This window comes from Lycium barbarum, chromosome 1 (genome assembly GCF_019175385.1).
Source record: "Lycium barbarum isolate Lr01 chromosome 1, ASM1917538v2, whole genome shotgun sequence".
NCBI classification, from domain to species: domain Eukaryota; kingdom Viridiplantae; phylum Streptophyta; class Magnoliopsida; order Solanales; family Solanaceae; genus Lycium; species Lycium barbarum.
This window is the reverse complement of record NC_083337.1, coordinates 125,486,240-125,492,239: the sequence shown is the minus strand read 5'-3', so window position 1 is coordinate 125,492,239 and position 6,000 is coordinate 125,486,240.

Genomic DNA, 6,000 nt, shown 5'->3' with positions numbered 1-6,000 from the left:
CTCATTGAGCTTTCTTCTATTTACTTGTGTTCATATTTTTACTTATATTAAGCTAGGAATATACCTAAAGTATACTAAGAATATACTTATAATATACATCTACTTAATTTATAAAATACGAATTTATAAACTTAGAAAAAAATTAAGCTATAAATAACTTAAGTTATAATATATAAGTATATATAGTATACATATAACTTAAACATATATATATATATATATATATATATATATATATAAGTATATTCTTAGTAGGTATATGTAGTATAACTTAAGCATATAACTTAATATATATATATACACGTATATGCTGCCTGTATTGCTGTTAGTCAGTTAATATATAAACCTTACTTATAAATAAATATAACATATGTAAATATACCTACAATATACTAATAAATACTATAATATATATATATAATATACAAAAAAAAAAAAAAGAGGTTTCGCCACTTTTGAACCGGACCGGTCCGGTTTCGATTATTTAACCGGTAAACCGGAACCGGTTAAACCGAAACCGGTTAAACCAGAACCTGTGGCCGGTTCCGGTTTTTGAACCGAAAACCGGCCGGTTTGTTAACCGGTTACCGGTTCGATTTAAACCGGTTAACGGGCTTACTCGTCACTCATTTAATTTATTATTATTAGTATGCCATACATCTTCGCACTTTGTGGAATTTCACCAAGGATGTTATTATTGTTGTAGTATGCCATATATCTTTGGGCTTGAATGCTGTAGTTACAATGTGAAACTCATGAAGTTGCTTGGTTCTTGTTTTGAGTGCGTTCATAGTCTCTGGGTGTGTTCGGTATGAAGGAAAACATTTTACGGAAAATGTTTTTCAATTTTCTCATGTTCGTTTGGTTAAAAATTTTGGAAAACATTTTCTTTAGGAAAATAAGTTGCTCAAAAATGGGAAAAATGACTTCCCTAATAAAAGTAGGGAAAACAAGTCCACAAGTGCATTCCACCAACCACCCAACCCACCTGCAACCACCAAACCCTAACTACGCCCACCACCCCACCCCCACCCCAACCCCACCCTAACCCCACCCCCTGTCCCCACCCCACTCCACCCCAAAAAAAAATTAATTATGTTTTGAAAAAAAAGTTTTTTTTTTTTTTTTGGTTTTTTGCACCGCCCACCCCCACCCCTAACTACCAAACCCTAACCACTCCCGCAACCATGCACCACCCCACATTCCAACCACTCCCCCCACGCCGCACTCTACCGCCCACACCCCTCCCCCCCATTTTTTTTTTAATTTTTCTTTTGAGTTTCTACACCACCACATCCCTTCCCCCTCTCCCCCGCAACCACTTCCCCACCCCGCACCCCACCCTCCCTAATTTTTTTTTTTTAAAAAAAATTCTTTTTCGTTTCTACACCACCACATCCCTCCCCCCTCCCCCCCACTCAACACATCCCTAACCACTCCCCCCACCCCCCACCCTCAATTTTTTGTTTCTTAAAAAGAGTTTTAAAAGTTTTTTTTTTCACCCCACGACCACCCCTCCTTCCGACACCCCACCATCCCCTCCAAATTTTTTTTTTTTTTTTTTAAAGTTTTGAAAAGTTTTCTTTTTTGGTTCTCTACACCCACCCTCGCACGCACCCCTTACCCCCTCCTGAATTTTCTACTTCCTATTTAGTTTTACCTTTATTAAAAAATTATAAAAATCGAAAGTTTGTATGGTTATTGGAGGGAGTGGTGGGGTCGTAGGCGTGGGTGGTGTAAAAATCCGAAAAAAGTAACTTTTAAAACTTTTTTAAAGATTTTTTTTTTGGGGGGGGGGGGGGGGGGAGGGTTGTGGTTTTGTAGAAAAACAAGAAAAGAAAATTTAAAACTTCAAAAAACCAAAAAAAAAAAAATTGGGGTGGGGGGTGGGTGGGTGGGTGTGGTATGGGTCCACGCGGGGTGGGGGGAGGGATGTGGTGGTTTAGAAAATCCAGAAAAAAATATTTAAAACTTCAAAAAAAAAAATTGGGGGTTGGGGGGTGGGTGGTTGGTGTGGTATGGGTCTACGCGGGGTGGGGGGAGGAATGTGGTGGTTTAGAAAATTCAGAAAAAAAAAATTGGGGGTTGGGGGGTGGTGGCGTGGGGTGGGTGGTTGTGGGGGTTGATGTGGTATGTGTCCCTGCGGGAGGGGGGTGGTGGGGGGATGTGGTGGTTTAGAAAATCCAAAAAAAAAATAAAAAAATTTAAAACTTCAAAATAAAAATAAAAATTGGGGTGGAGGGTGGGGGTGGGGTGGATTTGTGGGGTTTGGGTAGGTATTTTTCTAAAAATATTTTCTACCAACCAAACGAACATGAGAAAATAAGTAAGAAATTAACTTATTTTTCGCTACCCAAACAAACATAAGAAAATAAGTAGAAATTTACTTATTTTCCAAAAACACATTTTCCAGGAAAACATTTTCCTCCGTACCGAACACACCCTCTATCTGTTTTGATTTTCAAGTAGCAATACTGTGATTTTGGTAAAAATTCGATAAGGGAAAAATAATTTGTTATATCTTGAAGAAAGTTTTGAGTTCGTTTTCCATCTTTGATTGATTTTCAAGAGGATTTGGGGTTTGGTTGATAAGAACGAATGTAATTGGCGGGCTTGGAAAGATAATTGTTTTTCTTCCATTGTTTATTGAGATAATTACTTACATATACTGGTCGAGTGTCTAGTTTACTAATTTTGGCCGAACTTCCGTTTTCTTACCCGACTTAACCTTATGTTCTTACACTTGAGCCTATTTGACAGCTTTTTCCCTTTTCGATGCATTTTCTTTTCTTGACCCCATTCTTTTCTTTCGCACATTGTTTCTCTTTTTCTCTTAGTAGGCGTTTGGCCATAGAAATAAATAAAAAAAAAATCACTTTTTTTGAAATTTTGGAGTTGAAACTGGAGTTGCGTTTGACCATATTTTTTGAAATTGTATTTTTTGTTGAAATGTAGTTGTTTTGGTTGTGAAAAAAGTGATAATTTTTGAAAAATAATTTTTTCTTATTTTTGGAATTCCAGAATACAACTTCAAGTTGTATTTGAAATTTTCATGGCCAAACGCTGATTCCGGAAAAAAGTGAAAAAAAATTCCGAAATAAAGTGAATAATTCTTATGACCAAACGCGCTCTTAATCAAATTCATTACCATTCTCACTTCTTAGTTCTTCATTTCTTCATTCTTTCTCATCTCATTTGTTCACGTTCCCTTTTTCTTTTCCTTTCTTATTTTTTTTTTCTTGGAAGACCCATTTGCGAATACAAAAGTTGGATATGAAAATCGAGCTTCCTTATAATGGATGAGCTACAGAAGTCTAAAGTGTGATAGTAATGTTTATCTGACATTATGTCTTGACTTGGCGGGTTAGAACTTAAAGAATTGATCCAGATACCCACATGAAATTGTAAACTTTGAATTTGAAATTCTAAATCCGCGACGTGGATCTAAAAAACAATGGTTAATGTTGGTGAGAAATTGAACTTTAGTGCTGTTAAGTTGAAAATTCGACATTAATCACTATGTTGGCGAACTTTCTTCTTTTTCTTCCCTCTTCTTATTAATTTATGATGGAACAACCGGCTATTATGGTTGTTTTGTGGTGGTGGTGCGACGGAGGATGTGTGAAAATGTGGTGGTATCCTGCTGTGTCTATTCATGAATAGATGTATATGTATTTTGTATATCTACAAATCATTTATAAATGTGTATATAATACATGATTATACACTGAATATACAATGCTTATACATATGTATAGCATGGAGGGCGGAGATGCTTAGTTAGAATAGTTAATTAAGTAACACTATTTTTAAAACTGTACATAACAGATACATTATCTATACACCGATGATATAATGGGCTACATGAGCTGCAAACTAGATGCTTGTGTTGTATAACTACACAAAACAGATATACTATCTACAAACTAATGATATAATGGGCTACATCGACTACAAACTAGATGCGTAGGTCGTATATATAAGTTATTTCCCCTTGTTTATTACTGTTTGGATATAGGAGCATACATAGTTTATGACCAAAAGTAAACACATATTAGGATATTTTGGGGTTTGGTAGGCAAAACTTTAGGCGGGTTTAATTGCCTGTGTGTTTAATTACTTGCTAAATCTCATGTATTCATTTTTTTTGGCGAGATGTCCCAGAAGAAAATTAATGTATGGAGGCCGTTCGTGGGCTAGACCTAGGATATCGGGGTGAACTTAGTTTAGGATAGTATAGTTAGTGTAGGTTTATTTTTCTCGCATTTTCTTTTTTATTGACTAGTAATAACTCCGATTTTGTTTTGGACATTCTTTGTGTGCGTGCTTGCTTGTCTGTTTGTCCTTGAGTTTCTTTCTAAGCTGATACAAGTCAATTGAGCTATCGTGCTAAAACTACGGGACTCGAGGGTGCCTCACACCTTCCCCTCGGTCAACAAAGTTGCTTAACTGGAATATTTGTCAGTGATCAGTCATTAAAACAAACTTTCTTTAAAAAGGTTATTAATTTTAATTGGTGACTTGGCACAGCGGAACTTGATATTAAGCAACAACTCTTTTTTCTCTAAACAAATCCCTTTCTGAAGCACCCAATTTTTGTCACTTTCAGCATTTGAAAACCCTTTGATATTTAAATTGTTTTGAAAAAGAAAAAAAAGGTGTGACACTACGTCTTATATATCTTCTAATCCACCATCTTTTAGGCACTACACTTTAATGATTCAAGTTGATAAAGGAGAGGAGGCAATCCAATAATTTATAAAGGATTTGTAATCTCGAAAAACTACAAATTAAAATCTGCAAAACTTAGGTAAGAACATGCATAACATAATGCAAGCAAAGAATCCTAATTATACGAACATGCATAACATTATGGAAGCAAATTGAGCATCCTCATACGTATCAATTTGGATTAGGCTTACTAGCTAGTTTTTTTTTTCTTTTTGTTTTTTAAAGCAAATTCACTAGGCGAGGTGCCTAGGGCCAGTTTTTTATTTATATAATAAAAGCGAAACGCAAAGGAAAAGTACAAGCAAGGGGGCTAGGCCTTATTAATCCTATTGAGGCGTAAAAAACCTCTACTAACTAACATGCATGTAAAAAATAAGAAGAAGAAAACACTAAATATTCTATGATCATCACAAAGTTTATAACACACTCTATGAAGATATGACAACTGATAATACTTAAATAGTGAAATATTAAAATAAGCAAGAATATAGAGTCAAACCCTTGTTTTTTTGGAATTGTGAAATTCTTGAAGGAGATGTAGCCCGATAAAAATCTGGTTCTTCACCTTGTCTTCTTCTTCCAACAACTTCAAAATCTCTTGATACTTTATCAAATCTTCTTGGATCTATTGGACCTTGTTGATGTAGTTTAATCTTGTCTCCTCTGTTTTGCCACTCTCATTGGCAGTTGCCTCAGAACAACCTCCTCAGACACTTTACCATCCTAACTATGTTTTCTTCCATGAGTCTTTGTCTTGAATCTGCTCCTTTGTTGCCTAGGTGAAAGATCTCCATCCCTAGCCACCTTAGCAAAGCATTCATCTAACATTTCATTCTCATCTTCTTCATCAAATATGTCAAAGCCCAAATCACCATCAAAATCTTCTAAAGGATCTTCCACTAAAGCTCCTGGCTCACACCTCTTGGCCACAATTCCAATAGGCTTCCTTTTAGTAGGATTATCCATAGCATTCAAATTTTCCATATCGTGTGACACTAAAGCATGAATAACATTAGTAGGGCTCAATTCGGAACACTTACATTCAAAGATGCACTCATTTGAGCCACAAGCTGACCCGCGGCTAAAGATGGAAGAACCATTGCATGGCTTGGCACAAATGCCGGGGCTATTGGACTCAACTTACTACGCATTGAAGGGGATGAAACCTGCCCATCCTCCTCCACTATGTCCGCCCAGCTCTTCACACTCGTACTACCTTTTTGGTCACTCTTCGTTTCAACATTATTGCTTAAACGTTCTGGAGCGGAG